This window comes from Bos javanicus, chromosome 10 (genome assembly GCF_032452875.1).
Source record: "Bos javanicus breed banteng chromosome 10, ARS-OSU_banteng_1.0, whole genome shotgun sequence".
Taxonomy (NCBI): Eukaryota; Metazoa; Chordata; class Mammalia; order Artiodactyla; family Bovidae; genus Bos; species Bos javanicus.
The window spans coordinates 39,723,935-39,744,826 of record NC_083877.1 but is presented as its reverse complement, the minus strand read 5'-3'; the positions used below and the strand labels follow the sequence as shown (position 1 = coordinate 39,744,826).

The 20,892-nt window shown below is 36.1% G+C and overlaps 1 protein-coding gene across 1 annotated transcript in view; it reads left to right on the top strand.

Moving 5' to 3' along the window:
• The window catches only part of MDGA2 (MAM domain containing glycosylphosphatidylinositol anchor 2), a 913,329-nt gene that overhangs the window by 605,146 nt on the left and 287,291 nt on the right, over positions 1-20,892 (top strand). The window lies entirely within an intron of this gene.

The window sequence follows — 20,892 nt, the reverse complement described above, 5'->3', positions numbered from 1 at the left end:
CTCCAGTGTTCTTGCCTGGAGAATCCCAGGGACGGGGGAGCCTGGTGGGCTGCCATCTATGGGGTTGCGCAGAGTCGGACACGACTGAAGTGACTTAGCAGCAGCAGCAGCTCTCAGGAGGCTTCTCCCTTGCCACTCTTTCACAGCCTCGCTAAAATGTGACTTCTGACTTTGAACGTCCTATACTAGTTTTGCTGTTTTAATGGAATTATATACAGTACAACTTATTTCTAGATTTCTGTCCCAATATTATGTTTGTGATATTCATATGCTGTTATGTATAGCAAGATCTTTAAAATTTTTAGTATAATATACCATTGTATGCATAGAACAGAATTATTATTTGGCTATGAATTTTTGAGTTGTTTCCAGTTTGAGACCATTGTGTGAAAAAATTCTGCTCTCAGTACTTTTGGACCAGTCTTTTGGTGAAAATATTTCTATTAGATGCATGCATGCGAAGTCTCTTCCATCATGTCTGACTATTTGTGACCCTGTGGACTGTAGCCCACCAGTTTCCTCTGTCCATGAATCCTCCAGGCAAGAATATACTGGAGTGGGTTGCCATGCCCTCTTCCAGGGAATCTTCCCAACCCAGAGATTGAACCCGCCTCTCCTGCAGCTCCTGCATTACACACAGACTTCTTTACTGATGAGCCACTAGGGAAGCCCCTTCTATCACATATGTACCTAATAACCATAGGATAAGAAGATGTTGATATCTAATACCAAACAATTTCCAATTTACACTTCTGCAAGCATTCCATTTGTTCCATGTTCTTGTCAGCACTTAATGTCATATGTATTTTTCATTTTAAACACTCTAATTGGTGTCATGGAATCATAGTGTGATTTTAAATTGCATTTATCTTATGATTTGTGAATTGAGTAAATTTTCAAAAGATTTTGACCACTCGATTATCTGTTTTTGGCAATCACCTGTTCAAGTCTTGGCCCACTTCCCACATTTTGTGTTTTACTCTTCTACATTTGTAGAGTCCTTTATGTATTTGATATGTCATTTATTTAATATATTTATTAAAAATTTTTCTTCTACTTTGTGGCTTACCTTCTCACAGTCTTCATGCCATTCTATAATGAATAGGAAAATCCTCCATTTTGATGCAGCCTAAATTATCCGCCCCCCCAAAAAAAAGGAATTTAAGAAATCTTTTTTATCCTTTTTAAGAAAAATTGTCTTAAACCTAAATAATAAAAATATTCTCTTATGTGTCCTGCTAAATGTTTCATTGTGTTACCTAAATATTTGATGTGTAATTCATTTGAAATTGACTTTTCTGTGTGGTTTGAGATAGGACTAAAGATAATGTTTTGGTTTTTAATTTGCATATCTAGTTAAATCATTACCACCGATAAAATTTACCATTACTTCCCATTACACTGCCTCATCACATTTGTCATAAATTAAAGGATCAAATACATGTGAATCTATTTCTGGATTCATTTCTCTTCCATTTGTCTTTGTTTATCCCTGTGTTAATACTACTATGTCTCAATTACTATAAAATTGTGTGGAATCTGGTAGAGCAAGGATTTTTTCTTTTTCCTTTTTCAATCTTGCCTTGGTTGGTCTTGGCCCCATGTATTTCTATATATATTTTATGAGCAGTTTATCAATTTCTACTTGGACTCTTAAAAAAACCTGAAATTTTTATTTGGACTGAATTGAATCTGCAAATCATCCAATTATTGGCATTTTCTATCCCTCCATTTATTTGTCTTCTTTAATTTCTTTCACAACAATTTGTGATCTTCAACAGAGTGATCTTAAACATCTTTTATTAGATTTATTTTGAGTATTTGAGAATTTTGTTGTTTTTATTCTTGGCATTGTAAATAGTATCATTTTTAAAGTTTTATTTCCTATCTATTTTAATGTATTTATTTCCTATTTGTTTTGATGCAAATGACTTTGTATATCAACCTTGCTAAATTCAGTTATTTATTTTAATAATTATCTTAGAGTCTCTTGAATTTTCTATGTACATAATCTTGTTGGCTTCAAATAATGAAAGTTATACTTCTTTATATATTTTATATATATATATATTTCTTGATTTATTTTGTTGCCAAAAATGTTGAAATTGCATGTTTAATAGCAGTAGAATATTATGTACCCTTCTCCCTTTTGCAATGCCAAAGGGAAAGTTTTAAGAATCAAATCATTAAATACAAGCTTGTTGTTTTTATTGTTCAGTCATTAAGTCATGTCCAACTCTTTGCAACAACATGAACTGCAGCATACCAGGCTTCTGTGTTCTTTACTATCTCCTGGGGTTTGCTCAAATTCATGTCCATTGAGTCGGTGATGCCATCCAACCATTTTATCCTCTGTTGCCCCCTTCGCCTCCCGCCCTCAATCTTTACAAGCATCAGGGTCTTTTTCCATGATTCAGACAATTTAATGATACTGTTCTGTTCATAGCTGGCCAAGAACTTTTAGTGAGTTCTAAATGCCATAAAATAATTGAATTATTGCAAGCAATGCAAGAAAAGAATAGGGGAATGAGGATATGTGGAACATATAGAAATCAAACATTAAGCAGGAGGAAGAAAATAATAAAAGAGAACATATGTCAATGAAATATACAAAAGCAACAGTGAGACTTAAACAATCCAAAAATGTGTTTTTAATAACATTAACAAAGTTGGTTAATTTCTAAAAGGGATGATTAAAAAAATGATAAAAAATTCTAACATCAGATATGAAAGAAGTACCATTACTGAAGAATTTATAAACTTAAAAGGACAGTGAAAGGGTTTTATGAGCAACTTTATGCAAATATATTTGACAAGTAAAATGAACACATTTACTGAAAAACACAATTTATCAAAACATAAGAAAAAATTTGAAGATGAATACCTTAATATTAATTAAAGATAATGAACTCATCATTTCAAAATTTCCAAAAGAAACATGTCCAGATGACTTCACTAGTGACCTCTATCAAATCTATTGGAATAAACAATGTCAATCCTAGACACACAAACAAAATTAATAATATTAAAGAGAAGAAGAAACTCTGATTTATACTACAAGGCCACCATAACCTTAGTAGCAAAATAACACGATAATAGATTACATGGAATGAAAATTTATACCAATATCCTTTATAATCATAGACACAGATATCCTAACAAATGTTATCAAATCAATTCCACTAATATATAAAGAGAATAATACAAATAATCATGTAGATTGTATCTAAAAATGTGTTGGTTTAGCATTCAAATAGCAATTAATGTAATCACTAGATTACAAAAGAAAAAGAATATTAATATTTCAGTTACTACAGTAAAAATCCTGTGCTAAGTCGCTTCAATCATGTCTGACTCTTTTGACCCTATAGACTATAGCCCACCAGCCTCCTCTGTCCATTTGATTATCCAGGCATGAATACTGAAGTGGTTGCCATGCCCTCCTCCCGGAGATCTTCCCGACCCAGGAAATGAACTAGCATCTCTTATATCTTCTGCATTGGGAGGTGGGTTCTTTACCACTAGTGCCACCTGGGAAGCCCCACTACAGTTTAAAAAATACATTGGTTACAATTTAACATCAATTTTAGAAATAGAAGGGGTCAATCAGATAAAGCACAAAAACAAAAACCTACTTAATAGTAAAGTACTGAACACTTTCCTTCCCAAGACTGACAAGAGAAAGATGTCCTTTCTCATCACAGCCATTCAGCATTATACCTCCTGCAGTTTCCACTAGTGAAATGAGGAAAAAGAAAATCCTGTGGATTATAAAGAAAGAAGTACAATTATTATTATTCTCTGATGACATATTCTTAATGAATCTATGAAAAACAAAAGTTGCCATTACATATGGATAAATTCAATTTTAAGAAAGTTAAAAGCTTTTGTTCTTCAAAAGAAACTATTAAGAAAATAGGCCAGAGATGGGAAGAAAATACCCTCTCACATATTATGACAAATGACTTATATCCTGATGGTATAAATAACTCTTGCATCTCAGTAATAAAATAACAACCAAGCCAATTTTTAAAAATAGAGAAAAGATTTGTACAGACACTGGTATGTGAATGGCCAATAAGCACATAAGAAAGTACTCAATGTCACTGTTCATCAGGGAAATGCCAGTTAAAACAACAGTTAAGTCCACAAGATCCCCACTAAAATGGATTCATGAAAATGATTTACGTCACCAAAAACTGTAGGAAATGTGGGGCACCTGGAACTTACAAACTCCCAGTGGGAGCATAAAGTAATAAATCCTTGAATAGCATTAGCAGTTTTAAAAAGTTAAGCATAATTTGCATTATGATATAGCAATTCTTTTCCTAGGCATTTTTCAAAGAGAAGTTTAAATTATATACATAAAAATTGTTGTGTGTAATGTATACCATCTTTTTCATATTAGTCAAAACATAGAAACAGTCCAGATGCCCATCATCTTTAAAACAGATAGAAAATAGGCTGTGTTATTTATATAGTTATATATATAGTTGAATAATTTTGACAATAAAATGGAACAAAATAATGGTACCTGAAACAATAGGATGGATCATAACAACCATACCATTTAACCATAGTTAAATAAATCAGATGTACAAAAGTAAAAATTGTATGATTTCATTTATATGACATCTAGAATAGACAAAAGTAATCCTTTTTAATGGAAATTATATTAGTGGTTGCTTCTTGGGAAGGGCTCATTCACTAAGATGGGACTTGGAAGAGTTTTATATGATGATAGGATTTCCTACATCATGGAAATGTGGGTTTCACAGCGGTCTGAAGGTGAAAGTGTTAGTCGCTCAGTGTTGTCCAACTCTTTGCTGCCCCACACACTGTAGCCTGCCAGGCTCCTCTATCCATGGGATTCTCCCATGCAAGAACACTGGAGAGGGTAGCCATCCCCTTGCTCAGGAGATCTTCCCAACCCAGGGATTGAACCAGGTCTCCAGCATTGCAGGCAGTTTCTTTACCACCAGTCTCAGCCACCAGGGATGCCCACTAGATCACAGTGGTCTAGATATGTTATAATCGATCAGATGGTATATTTAAGATGTTAGTGTTTCATTGTATGTAAATTACACTTCACTACAAAAAAATATATATATAAAACCAAATCCATAAACATGTTTTCTTTTTCACTATCTTAAGTTTTTTTAAAACTTAAGTTTAAGTAAATGCAGTATTACTTTTTATTTAATGGCTTAGGAAAGAATTTTCAGGAGAAGCCACTGTCTGGGCCTACAGATTGATTTGTACAAAGATTTTCAACTGCAAAATTTCTTTAGTAAATATAGAACTATTAAATTTCAATTTTTTTTAATTTTGTTTGTTTTTCTAAGAACCTACATGTGTTATTTAAATTGTTGAGTTTATTGGTATAAAATTGTTTTTTTTTAAATTTTATTTTATTTTTAAACTTTACATAATTGTATAGTTTTGCCAAATATCAAAATGAATCCGCCACAGGTATACATGTGTTCCCCATCTTGAACCCTCCTCCCTCCTCCCTCCCCATACCATCCCTCTGGGTCATCCCAGTGCTCTAGCCCCAAGCATCCAGTATCATGCATCGAACCTGGACTGGCATCTCGTTTCATACATGATATTTTACATGTTTCAATGTCATTCTCCCAAATCTTCCCACCCTCTCCCTCTCCCACAGAGTCCATAAGACTGTTCTATACATCAGTGTCTCTTTTGCTGTCTCGTACACAGGATTTATTGTTACCATCTTTCTAAATTCCATATATATGCGTTAGTATACTGTATCGGTGTTTTTCCTTCTGGCTTACTTCACTCTGTATAATAGGCTCCAGTTTCATCCACCTCATTAGAACTGATGCAAATGTATTCTTTTTAATGGCTGAGTAATACTCCATTGTGTATGTGTACCACCGTTTTCTTATCCATTCATCTGCTGATGGACTTCTAGGTTGCTTCCATGTCCTGGCTATTATAAACAGTGCTGCGATGAACATTGGGGTACACGTGTCTCTTTCCCTTCTGGTTTCCTCAGTGTGTATGCCCAGCAGTGGGATTGCTAGATCATAAGGCAGTTCTATTTCCAGTTTTTTAAGGAATCTCCACACTGTTCTCCATAGTGGTTGTACTAGTTTGCATCCCCACCAACAGTGTAAGAGGGTTCCCTTTTCTCCACACCCTCTCCAGCATTTATTGCTTGTAGACTTTTGGATCGCAGCCATTCTGACTGGTGTGAAATGGTACCTCATAGTGGTTTTGATTTGCATTTCTCTGATAATGAGTGATATTGAGCATCTTTTCATGTGTTTGTTAGCCATCTGTATGTCTTCCTTGGAGAAATGTCTATTTAGTTCTTTGGCCCATTTTTTGATTGGGTCATTTATTTTTCTGGAGTTGAGCTGTTTATTGGTATAAAATTGTTATAAGTACTGTAGTTACTTTTTATTTTTTTGGTTTAGTGATGTGCTGATAAACCAGTTTTGGGAGAAAAAATAACTTGGTTTATAATATTTGCCAATATATCATTGGAACAACCTATTTCAAGTCATATAGTTGGAAGACATGCACATATTTTGCTGTCTTGAGCAGGTATGAAGTAGTTCCAACATACTACTTTTGTAATTTGTAATTAAATAAAAATATTGAAAATTTATGTCTCCTTTATTTGGTTTTATTGATTAGTTTTTCTGGAGTTCATTCAATGTTATTAATTATTGTAAAGGACTAACTCTGTACCTTTATGGTTTTTAAAATTTTTCCTCTGTTGTACATATGTTTTGTATTATAATAAATTCTATCCTTATTTCCTTACTCCTAAACTTGTAGATTCAAAATGCAAATTGTTTTAAATCTCTGAGAGCATTGATTGGATTATTACTTTTTAACCTTTTAAAAATTTTCTGTGTAGGCTTTTACAGCTATACATCTCTTTCTAGACATAATAGTAACTTTGTCTCACGAACTTTGGTATGTAATATTAATTATTATTATTCAATTTGAAATACTCTCTAATTTCTACTATGTGTCTATCAGTTTTAAAGGAGGGATATCAGTCTCTATGTATAATTTTAAATTTGTCTATTTCTGCTTTCAGTTGTATCAGTTTTTGCTTCACCTGTCTTGCTGCCTGTGTTTTGTCTATTTGTTTTCAGTTATACATGTTTAAAACTGCTCTATCATTTTGGTGACTTGACCCATTGTCAATATATAATGTCCCTCTCTGAATCTGGCAATTTTCTTTGCTGTGAAGTCTGTCTTATCTGATATTAATTAATATAGCTCCTCTTTCTTGCTGTTGAAGTTTGAATGTTAAGTATTTTTCTTTTTCTTTTTACTTTTAATCTTAATTATATTTGAGGAGAGTTTCTTGTAGACAATGTATAATTGAGTCATGGATTCTTTTTTAATTCACTCTGCCAATCTGTGTTTTAGTAGATGCATTTATACCATTAACATTGAATACGGTGATTGAAATGTTAGAGATTAAGTATGCCACTTATCTCTTGTTTGCTGTTTGTTTTCCATTTTTCACTTTTTTTCTTTTATTTGTCTTTCTGTGGATATTTGAATATAGGGAACTTGTATATTCTGGAATGGGGAATAGATGTACTTTTCCCTATTTTTCCCATGAAATATAACTAAATTTTAAAAGTCTCCATTTGATTTATTTCTAGTGTTTGTGAATATATCTCTTTTTCCAGTTTCCCACTCCCATCCCATGGCTGAATTCTAGCACTTTGGGGTTTTTTTTCTTGTTTGTTTGCTTAGATATTTTAATAGCTTGCCTAATATGTACTGTGATGTGATTTTGTGTTTATCCTGCTTGGACTTTTCTGAGCATTTTATATCTTTGAACTTTAGTCTGTTTTCTTAATTCCACTTCTTTTTCCTCTTCATTGATTCTATTTAAACTTTTATTTACACTTCTATTTAGACTTTTCACTGTTTCATAGTTATTTTATGTTCTTTCCTATCTTTGCCTCCTTTTCTCCTCCACCTATGCTTCAATATTTCTTATTGCCCCACCTTCTGGTTCACCAATGCTGTATATTATTGTCTCTAATCTATTATAAAGTGTACTTACTGAGTTAATTTCTTACATAGTTTTATTTTTTCATTGTAAAATTTACATTTGGTGTAGTTTTATAGATTTCAGTTATCTGGTGAAACTTCCTATCTTCTCATTTTGCTTTCCCCAGTGCTTTACTTTGTTAAACATTCTAATCATAACAATTTTAGTATTTTTATCTGAGAACTCCAGTGTCTTGATTACCTGTGGTCTCTTGTTATTCTTCTATTTGACTTTGTCCTGTCTCTTGACAAGCCTTATCCTCTTATTGAATGTGTGTTATTCTATGTTTAAAATGACTCAGGATTATCTTGTGTTTGTTCAGAAAATTTCTTTTCAATTTTTTTTTCCAGGCAGAGAGTATATAGTTTGATTATCTGAATTCAGTCAGGAAATGACCAGATTCAAGACTAGGTTGGCAATGATCTGTCTGTTATTTGCCGCACTCCTAGGACATGACTCTTCACAGTTTTCAACTAAATATCCTGAGCTATTCACTGGAGCTTTTTATTTGGATCTTTAGCCTCCTACTACAGGCAAAAAAAAAAAAAAAAAACTTGAAAGAAAAGTGGCTGCAGTATGTTAGCTCACCTTTTTGATTTTTTCATTCTCTGGGATTTTGACTTCTCAGGTTCAGGTTGTCTGAACTGATATTTGATGCTTTCAAAAAAGACTTAAGAATTTTTATTGACTTTTCTAATTTTTCTCCATGGGAGTGATGGTCAACTACAAATGACCCTAGTAAAATCAGAAATATAAGTCTTATTCAGTATAGTTTTAACAATGATGTGTTTGTAGTAGAGGAGACTAACTATATATTTGAAGAGCAATGATGATAGAAGGGATACCCCACATCCAAGGTAAAAGAAACCAAAGTAAGACGGTAAGTGTTGCGAGAGGGCATCAGAGGGCAGACACACTGAAACCATAATCACAGAAAACTATTCAATCTAATCACATGGACCACAGCCTGGTCTAACTCAATGAAACTAAGCCATGCCCTGTGGGGCCACCCAAGACGGGCAGAATGTGATCCACTGGAGAAGGGAATGGCAAACCACTTCAGTATTCTTGCCTTGAGAACCCCATGAACAGTATGAAACTCCACAGGTCTGTAGGTACCCAATATGCTACTGGAGATCAGTGGAGAAATAACTCCAGAAAGAATGAAGGGATGGAGCCAAAGCAAAAACAATACCCAGTTATGGATGTGACTGGTGATAGAAGCAAGGTCCGATGCTGTAAAGAGCAATATTGCATAGGAACCTGGAATGTCAGGTCCATGAATCAAGGCAAATTGAAAGTGGTCAAACAGGAGATGGCAAGGGTGAACGTTGACATTCTAAGAATCAGCAAACTAAAATGGATTGGAATGGCTGAATTTAACTCAGATGACCATTATATCTATTACTGTGGGCAGGAATCCCTTAGAAGAAATGGAGTAGCAATCATGGTCAACAAAAGAGTCCGAAATGCAGTACCTGGATGCAATCTCAAAAACGACAGAATGATCTCTGTTCGTTTCCAAGGCAAACCATTCAATATCACAGTAATCCAAGTCTATGCCCCAACCAGTAACGCCGAACAGTTGAACAGTTAAATGGTTCTATGAAGACCTACAAGACCTTTTAGAACTAACACCCAAAAAAGATGTCCATTTCATTATAGGGGACTGGAATGCAAAAGTAGGGAGTCAAGAAACACCTGGAATAACAGGCAAATTTGGCCTTGGAATATGGAATGAAGCAGGGCAAAGGCTAATAGAGTTTTGCCAAGAGAATGCACTGGTCATAGCAAACACCCTCTTCCAGCAACACAAGAGAAGACTCTACACATGGACATCGCCAGATGGTCAACACCAAAATCAGATTGATTATATTCTTTGCAGCCAAAGGTGGAGAAGCTCTATACAGTCAGCAAAAACAAGACCGGGAGCTGACTGTGGCTCAGACCATGAACTCCTTATTGCCAAATTCAGACTGAAATTGAATAAAGTGGAGAAAACCACTAGACCATTCAGGTATGACCTAAATCAAAATCTCTTATGATTATACAGTGGAAGTGAGAAATAGATTTATGGGACTAGATCTGATAGATAGATTGCATGGTGAACTATGGGTGGAGGTTCTTGACATTGTAGAGGAGACAGGGATCAAGACCGTCCCCATGGAAAAGAAATGCAAAAAAGCTAAATGGCTGTCTGGGGAGGACTTACAAATAGCTGTGAAAAGAAGAGAAGTGAAAAGCAAAGGAGAAAAGGAAAGATATAAGCATCTGAATGCAGAGTTCCAAAGAATAGCAAGAAGAGATAAGAAAGCCTTCCTTAGCAATCAATGCAAAGAAATAGGAAAACAACAGAATGAGAAAGACTAGAGACTCTTCAAAAAAATTAGAGATACCAAGGGAACATTTCATGCAAAGATGGGCTTGATAAAGGACAGAAATTGTATGGACCTAACAGAAGCAGAAGATGTTAAGAAGAGATGGCAAGAATACACAGAAGAAATGTACAAAAAAGACCTTCATGACCAAGATAATCACGACGGTGTGATCACTGACCTAGAGCCAGAAAACCCGGAATGTGAAGTTAAGTGGGCCTTAGAAAGCATCACTATGAACAAAGCTAGTGGAGGTGATGGAATTCCAGTTGAGCTATTTAAAATCCTAAAAGATGATGCTGTGAAAGGGCTGCTCTCAATATGCCAGCAAATTTGGAAAACTCAGCAGTGGCCACAGGACTGGAAAAGGTCAGTTTTCATTCCAATCCCAAAGAAAGGCAATGCCAAAGAATGCTCAAACTACCGTACAATTGCACTCATCTCACATGCTAGTAAAGTAGTGCTCCAAATTCTCCAAGCCAGGCTTCAGCAATATGTGAACCGTGAATTTCCTGATGTTCAAGCTGGTTTTAGAAAAGGCAGAGGAACCAGAGATCAAATTGCCAACATCCACTGGATCGTGGAAAAAGCAAGAGAGTTCCAGAAAAACATCGATTTCTGCTTTATTGACTATGCCAAAGCCTTTGACTGTGTGGATCACAATAAACTGTGGATTTCTGAAAGAGATGGGCATACCATACCATCTGACCTGCCTCTTGAGAAACCTATATGCAGATCAGGAAGCAACAGTTAGAATTGGACATGGAACAACAGACTGGTTCCAATAGGAAAAGGAGTACATCAAGGCTGTATATGGTCACCCTGCTTATTTAACTTCTGTGCAGAGTACATCATGAGAAACGCTGGGCTGGAAAAAGCATAAGCTGGAATCAAGGTTTCCGGGAGAAATATCAGTAACCTCAGATATGCAGATGACACCACCCTTATGGCAGAAAATGGAGAGGAACTAAAAAGCCTCTTGATGAAAGTGCAAGAGAAGAGTGAAAAAGTTGGCTTAAAGCTCAACATTCAGAAAACGAAGATCGTGGCATCTTGTCCCATCACTTCATGGCGAATAGATGGGGAAACAGTGGCTGACTTTATTTTTCTGGGCTCCAAAATCACTGCAGATGGTGTTTGCAGCCATAAAATTAAAAGGCGCTTACTCCTTGGAAGGAAAGTTATGACCAATCTAGAGAGCATATTCAAAAACAGAAACATTACTTTGCCAACAAAGGTCTGTCTAGTCAAGGATATGGTTTTTCCAGTGATCATGTATGGATGTGAGAGTTGGACTGTGAAGAAAGCTGAGCACTGAAGAATTGATGCTTTTGAACTGTGGTGTTGGAGAAGACTCTTGAGAGTCCTTTGGAGTGCAAGGAGATCCAACCAGTCCATTCTGAAGGAGATCAGCCCTGGGTTTTCTTTGGAAGGAATGATGCTAAAGCTGAAACTGCAGTACTTTGGCCACGTCATGTGAAGAGTTGACTCATTGGAAAAGCCCCTGATGCTGGGAGGGATTGGGGGCAGGAGGAGAAGGGGACGACAGAGGATGAGATGGCTGGATGGCATCACCCGACTCGATAGACTTGAGTTTGAGTGAACTCTGGGAGTTGGTGATGGACAGGGAGGCCTGGCGTGCTGCAATTCATGGGGTCGCAAAGAGTGGATACGACTGAGTGACTGAACTGAACTGATGACAGAACATAGAAAATGCAAAAATTTTGAGCACATAAAATGGGAAATAACCAAGTAGTTTAGATTTGTTCATTTTTCCACCATAAATGTGGTATTTTTTAAGCTCCTACAACTAATTGAAACTTTTGGTACCTCTTCAGTTTTTAGGAACAAAAGAGTTGATGGAATATGATAAGATTTGCAGCTGATATATTTACATGGTAAAGGTGCTAAGTAGCATAATTTTACCATAATATAATATAATGATTGCCACCATAATATAATGATTACCAGCAAAGAAACAATAATTGGCAAATGGCTCAATCAGCAAATAATGAAAACTTTTAATTGAGCAATAAATTCACAGTTCTTTCTTTGCTAATGGAAATGTCTTAATTGTAGGCACTGTGCAATGAAAATAATACGTTAATGGATATGTATTTTTCCAGTGGTAATTTAGGAACTGTTCATAGTTACCAGTTAATGTGATATAGCAATTTGTGTAATTCAACCATTTTATTTAAGAAACACATCATTTCCAAAAATAAGCTCATATGGTATTCCCTTGCTAAATAAACTCTAGTCCTTTTTTTTTTCAAAAGCATTTGATCCCAGTTTCCTGCCTGAGTTTCTTTACCCTACAGAAACAGCCCAAATGCACAAATGACATATACGCTTGGAGATTACATTAATGCATGAGTAATATATTCTTTTCTAAAATTTCTTTTGTTAGATAATATTTAAAATATTATTTAGAAATACTTTCTTTTTATAGTATTGATACTTATATCTTTTCAGTAAGTTGTTCTATGCTTCTGTTTCAGTATCTCCAGATTAAGGGCGATATAGTATACGTGACCTTCACATAAACCTTTGGAAATGTATACAGTTAGAGAATACAGCATTTTTTTAAAAATTGAGAAATAGTTGTTTGCAAGGTAAAACAAAATGAGAAACTTATGCTGTTCCAGAGGCAAAAAAAAAAAAAAGCATATTTCACAAATGCCACTGCCTAAGGGTGGTATTTCAAATGGTAAAGAATCTGGTTTGCAATGCAGGAAACGTGGTCTCTATCCCTGGGTTGGGAAGATTTCCATGGACTAGGACATTGCAACCCACTCCAGTATTCCTTCCTGGAGAATCCCATGGCCAGAGCAGCCTGGTGGGCTACAGTCCAAGGGGTCACAAAGAGTCGGAAACTACTGAGCGACTAAGCAGAAGCACAGCACCGGACTGGGGCAAACAGGAGACGGAGCAAACCCAGTTTTGATTCTGTTCATTCCGTGACTGAATTCTGTGACCAATCTACTCTCTGTGCCTTGAAAAAATTGTAAGATGTCTGGAAGAGTTAAGGTAGACTAGGCCTGAAACTGGAAAATGATGCCACAGGTGTGCGGTGACACTAAGAGGCAGATCACAAGCTGGACAGCAACAGATTATGGGAGTGACTGGGATTTAAGAAATAAAGATACATGTTCAGTAAGGCTGAGAGAAGATAAATAGTAATATAAAATTAGGGTGGGTTTCCCTGGTGGTTCTGGTGAAGCATCTGCCTGCAATGCAGGGGACCCGGGTTCAATGCGTGGGTCAGGAAGATCCCCTGGAGAAGGGAATGGCAACCCACTCCAGTATTCTTGCCATGGATAGAGGAGCCTGGTGAGCTACAGTCCATGGGGTTACAGAGTCAGACACAACGGAGCAACTGACATAAAATTAAGCCATATAGCTCTTAATATTTATAGACAAGGTATTTTTAAACTAGATAGTCAAAAATTGTTTTCTCATTGAAGTAAAACTCATTCAAAGCCTTTGTGGAAGAAAATTAGTCTGATCCTATGTCCTCAAATAAACCAGTACCTATACAAATAGAATAGATATCTCTTCAACCAGAAATCATTGAATTAAACATACAATATAAATTAAGTAATTTTTACTACTCTTAGTTTCTATCACATTCAGCTTTGTTTTAGATTAATATTTTGTTCTGCATATGTGATGACAGAGAACAGATCTAATGCCTGAATTATGCAACTGATATATAGTATCTGTTTAATTAGAGTTTTTAACCTCCCCCTACCCATAGCTGTTTCTTTCAATTTTTTTCAGTTCCAGGTGGATTGCAAATGGAAATTATGAGGAAAAACAACAATTGACCGAAATAACATAGTATATTTGGTAGCATTTGTTTTTTATCAACACACCGTAAAACTACTTATTATCAGCATTAATACTGACATTTGGATTCAGTAAATATTTTCTGTAGTAAAACCAAGTGCACAGGGACAGAGAATCTGGCTGTCCTCATCACTAAGCTTTATTATCAAATTTACCATCAATTACCTATATTTTTCATATTTGATTTGCCTGCATTCAAATATTATTTTGTGCAGGTTTCTACCTCAAGTATGTTCAGAATGAAGGTATACTTGAGCTAGTCTTCTTTCCTAAAGGTTAAAGTAATGAAATTTCATTGTGGCTTAAATTTTTCTCAGTTTTAGCAAACAGAAACATTATAATCAAAGCAAGAATTAAATGTGGCTTAGTTCTTCGGAGCAATTACTAGATTGTACATCTCTCAATCCATTAATGATACATTATCTACCACAGTTTTTCAATCATTTATTATCCTAATTTGTACCCTCCTTCAATGGCTAAAAAAAATCACCCAAAGAATTTACAAATTAAAGAGAGTCCTTCATTAAGAAATAATTTCTATGTCAAGTGAAGAGTAAGTAACCTTGCTGAAGTTCAGAAAGGTCTCTTCATGAATGCCAACTGCTGATCAGATATTAGTGATGCCCACAGTATGATGTCCTACATGACTTTGAGGTATTATACAGTCTGGATAGGAAGGACTGTTAGGATTAATGTGTGATAATGGCTATAGCTATATGAAGAAGTAGGATTAAAAATGTCACATATTTGCATATTTGGCATGCTTAGTAGTCAACATATTTTTTTTCAAAACTTTACTTTTGAAAGATTATTTCCCTCATGAAAAATATGTGAGAGAAATTATCTAAGGTATTCCCCTGGTAACTTTGACTCAAATTTGAGAAGGAATAAGCAGTTATATAGATAGTGCTGTACTAACATCTAAAATATAAATTAGATTTATATTTTAAGCATTTGATACAGATGTTTTATTTTATATGTTGCTATTGTAAGGAGTTTCTGTCATCGATACTCTGAGCTAATTTAGGGTAAGTTTCTACTTACAACAACACAAATCAGCCATAATTATACATGTATCCCCTCCTCTTGAGCCTCCCTCCCCTCCTCCTTCCCATCCCTCTAGGTTATCACAGAGCACCAGGCTGAGCTCCTGTTTTATATAGCAACTTCTCACCAGTTATCTATTTTACACATGGTAGTGAAGGCAATGGCATCCCACTCTAGCACTCTTGCCTGGAAAATCCCATGGACGGAGGAGCCTGGTAGGCTGCAGTCCATGGAACTGCTAAGAGTCAGACACGACTGGGCGACCTCATTTCACTTTTCACTTTCATGCATTGGAGAAGGAAATGGCAACCCACTCCAGTGTTCTTGCCTGGAGAATCCCAGGGACGGAGGAGCCTGGTGGGCTGCCGTCTAAGGGGTCACACAGAGTCGGACACAACTGATGCGACTTTGCAGCAGCAGCAGTGTATATATGTTGATTCTATTTTCTCTGTTCATCTCACTCTCTCCTTCCCCTGTGTGTCCCCAGTGTTAATAGCAGCACTATTTATAATAGCTAGGACATGGCAGCAACCTAGATGTTCATGGACAGATGAATGGATAAAAAAGATGTGGTACATTTAAGCTCCACTGTTTCTATGGGAGGCTGTCTTGACTTGGCTGACTGTTGAAGCATATGGCTCTGTCGTTGACCATCAGGGTAGATTGGTTGTCCTGTGTTTACTTGTAGGGGATTCTGACCCCAAAGTTATTGCTGCTCAATATCTTTTAGAATCTAAAAAGTATCAAATTTATGGAGGAGTTCAGGTAGGCTTATTTTCAGCTGTTCCTTTAGGTCAGTAGTTTTTCATCCCAAGGCATAAATTAAAATCTGTATTGTAGCCTAAAAATGCAGATCCCCAAACACTACCCTAAAGTAACTTACTTGGAATCCCTGGGGGATGTGGATCAGATATTGTGATCCTGATGCTTACTTTTAGTTGAGAACCACTGACTCAGTGATCTAAAATCAGTCCCTAAAGTGATATAGCATAGTGTATTGCCTCAACCCTCACATATTAGAATCCTCCTTGCTGAATTCCTCTTGGCCTTACCTTTTGAGTCTGTACTGAACTTTTTTTTTTTTTTTAAACAAATAGCCTTCCAAAATTGTTCCCTAAATTACTCAAAGGTATTGCTCCCTACTCTCTCATGCATGTTTTTTCTGAGGACCATAGGAGTGGATGCACTTCCCTTGTACAATTGTTTTGTTTTTATTCTACAGATCCTGTCACTTTTATAACTGGCTGTTATTGTCGTTTAGTTATCAAGTCGTTTCTGATTCTTTTGTGACCTCATGGACTGTAGCCCTACATCCTACATCCATGGGATTTTCTAGGCAAGAATACTGGAGTGGGTTGCTATTTTATTCTTCAGGGGATCTTTCAGATTTGGGATTGAGCCACCATGTCTTGCATTGGCAGGCAAATTCTTTACCACTGAGCCACCTGGGAAGCTCTTATAATTGGCTATGTTTTCCTTATAATTTTGGCTGCTATAATGTTTAGTATATAATCTCTGTCTTGCCTCAGTGAATAACTATACAGAGGTTTATTGTATTTATTTTTCATATCAACTTCACTCTGGCTTTGCCTTATTTTCCTAACTTGATTCAATCATTAATTCTTTGTTTCTTGTTGTTTTTGCTGCAAGATGCAATATATTAATAATAAATGTTGAAAGTCCTTCTTAAAATATGGCAAGGTATAAATGCAGCCTCTAACTTACGTTAAATCCCACCATGCAGAGAGTGACAAGTGATAATTACGCATTTACAGCAAACATACTAACTTAAAACAGTACAACTAGGAGTTGAGATTCAATGAAAGAAAACCAAAAAATGACAGAAAATATAACTATGGAAAGAAATAGCACAACTGTATGTGATAAACCTCATCTTTTGTAAAAGAGATAAAGGAACACATTAGGAGAGGAATAAACTTGTTTGACTAAGCATATGCTGGTCGTGGGGACAAGAGTTGTTAGTCATCAACAAAGAAAATGGCTGAGACCAAAAAGAGACATGCATAGGCTAAAAATACTCCCTGCAGCCTTTATTAAAGAAAAAATAATAATTCTATCATAATGAGAAGATACCTAGTATCTAGCTATGCTGCTGCTGCTGCTAAGTCGATTCAGTCGTGTCCGACTCTATGCGACCCCATAGACAGCAGCCCACCAGGCTCCAACGTCCCTGGGATTCTCCAGGCAAGAACACTGGAGTGGGTTGCCATTTCCTTCTCCAATGCGTGAAAGTGAAAAGTGAAAGTGAAGTCGCTCAGTTGTGTCCGACTCTAGCGACCCCATGGACTGCAGCCTACCAGGCTCCTCCTTCCATGGGATTTTCTAGGCAAAAGTAAATTGATTATGATAGGCTTTCAAACCATAAAGAAAATGAAAAATATGTTCCAACTCCTTTCCTAAAATTGGCAGCAACATATGTAATATATTTTAAAATAAATGCTTTTAAAATGCTTAATCTTTTAAAGCTGTAGCCCTAAGACGATATATTTTTAATTGTACAGAAAAAACGTTTTATAAATCCAATGCTTGTGTTTTAATTTTGCTGTAAACAAAAATCCTTATCTATTTAAAAGAGGAAAGATAAAAAGAGTAAAATTTTGCAGAATGTTCAGGTAAGGACACATTTTCCAGATCAGCTAAATTTAAATTGATCCTCTATTTGGTTACTTCTATATTTTGTTAATGAAACAAAACATAGAAGGCTAATGTATGGCTCTATCACCTAGGTCAACTAAGTAGATTCAGGAGAATAACTTTTGAGAGAATCTTTAGAATAACAGCATCATAAAACTGTCATTGATTTGCTCCCAAGTTTCATGTGGACTTCCTAAGGAATGTGTCTGGCCCATAGAGTATGGTCTCAAATATTTATTTCACTTAAAAGATTATATTTACAGATAAAATAGCAGAGTCACACAGATATTTCTTACAGTGATGATATGAAAAGTTTTAATTGAGGCCCATGGACTCTGAGGTGCTCCATCACATAGCAAGCTAGCAGGTGTTTGGAAATAAGCAAGTATCACTCATTGAAGTGGGTGCAGAGGATTTTACTAAGGGGACATCTGTGCTGAGACAGAAACCATGGATGGAAAAGCAAGTGGTAAAGTAATAGTGTAGACAGAGAAGAGAAAAGAGAAGCACAGATTCAGGACAAAGGAAGTGAAGATAGAGTTGGTCTGACAGCTAGAAACAAATGGTCAGGATGAATAAGACCGAACAGATGCAGCCTGGAGGATACTCAGAGCTGCAGTTCCTTGGAGCACAGTCCTCACTGGCGACGGCGGTTAGAAGTTCTGTTACTGGTGGAAATCAGATCTCATTGGAAGAGGTTAAAGGTGAGTGGTTTATATTTTCATATTTTGACCAGTGAGAAAACAAAAGAGAGTGAATAGGAAGTAGTTCCATGAGATAAAGAAATTGAAGACAGGTTCCCTGTATTATTTAGTGGTTTCTTTGTTTTGTTTTAATTAATTAGGAGATTCTGATCATGTTTATAGATATATAGGATGGGCCTCATTGTGAGGGAAAATTTAAGAGAAAAAGACAGGGAAAAATTGAAGGCGTGTGATATTCTGTATGGAGCTGGAGTTGAGATCAGGAGCACAGTTGAAGAGGTTAGCTCTGAAATGAGGACCAAACTTGTATCCTCAGAGACAGGAGGAGGAGAATGGTAGTGATTGGTTGAAATCACAGAGAAATGCCTGCTTCATGGTAACTAGTTGTATTTTTCTAAGTATTCCCTTCAATAATACGTAGTACAATGAATCCTTATCTTTATTACTCTGTAAATAAAGTTATTTACTTCTATGCTTTTCTCGACCACAGTGCTCTTCATCTTTGTTCCTTTGGTAGCCAGCAGAGTGATAGTTATGTTGGGAATGCCTGGGTGACATTGAAGAAAAAGCAGCTGACATCTATGGTTTGCTTACTCAGTGTCAGCATACTCAGAGCTTCATGGGTTAATTTTATCATCATCCCCATTTTACAGATTTTGGAGAGTGGGTAAATTACACAAGGTCACACCACTAACAAATGATGAAATCGTGTTCAAACCTAGACATCTGACCTCAGAATACTTACTCTTAACTGTTATATATGTTGACTCTCTTGAGACGCCATTGGCTCTCAGAAGAAAGTTGATGGTCTATGACAATGACAAATTATGACCGAAATTTGCTTACATTCTTAATACTTCAATAGTTACAGTTTCTTAGGTAAAGAGGGGGAAGATACTTTATGTTGGACACCCTTAACATCTTTGTCATTTTGTGAAGAAATCTAAAAATAATGTGGTTTTATGCAATTTTCCTCTGGCTTTGGCTGTGTTGAAAGGACTGTAGATATAGACTAAGCTGTGTAAGGTCAATTTAGACCCTGTTTTTAACGATACTTGTAGGATTTCTTCCTTAATAATATTTCAAGTGTTTTCACCACAGTAAACTATTTCCTGAGGCCCTTATAAAGTAAAAAAGTTATGCTGTGGCCTCTTTTAGCATATTCTTTAATAATTTAATAATCCTCTGGATGAACTGATGGCCTGTCTCCTTCTCCTCTATCTCTGCATTTCTAGAGGATGGAAAGATAATTGTTTTCATTGGGAGCACCATGTGGCTTGGAGGATCTTAGTTCCCTGACCAGGGATTGAACCCGAGGTCCTGGCAGTGAAAGCACTGAGTCCTAACCACTGGACCACCAGGGAACTCCCAAGGATAATTGTTTTCTAGACAGTTGTTCTCAAACTTGACAGTACATCAGTATCACCTAGCAAAACTTTTGGATATGGAGAGCTCAGTTCTACCCCAAGAAGGACAGTTTTTGTGTGGGGGGCACCCAAGAACTTGCATTTCCCATAGGTTCCCAGGTTTTGCTGTTGCTATTGGCCTAGAATCCACACTGTAAATACTAATGCTCTAAACTGTAGATGTCATAGATTTAATTTCAAATACCTTTAATGTATTCCTAGGCTTATTATCTAATCATTTCCTTTAAGAAGGAGTTAAGAGCAGTTCTTCAAACACAAAAGTCATTGTTTCTGGTAAATGTGTCCGAACACTGTGAACTGGCTTATAGCCAATGACTCTCTAAGTAATGCAAACAGTTGATTTGACATGAGAGATAAATTGTGAAACCATTTTTTTTTCTTAAGATGCTCAGCATTTTTTACTTCTTAAAGTGGTATTTTCATTGGGTTTCAGTAACATGTTGAACCTCTGTCTTGTTCTTATAACCAAGCATCCCACTATCCATCTTTTTACAGAGCTTGGGTCCTAGTTTGGCTTGTCTTCTTTCTACTTTCTAGAAGTATGTGAATCTTACATCTATGTCAGCTAACAAAGCAGATATTTCCATATAACCCTCAATATATGACATCTGCAACACCACTCTCCCTCCATGACCACCAATGATAACCTTGCTGGGTCAGTCTCATAGACTGTGAATGTGCACTTACTATTGTGTAATACTTACTGAATACTATCTGGATTTATCTTTAAATTGAGACTGAATACCTGTGTACCTGGGTAATACTCCTTTGGT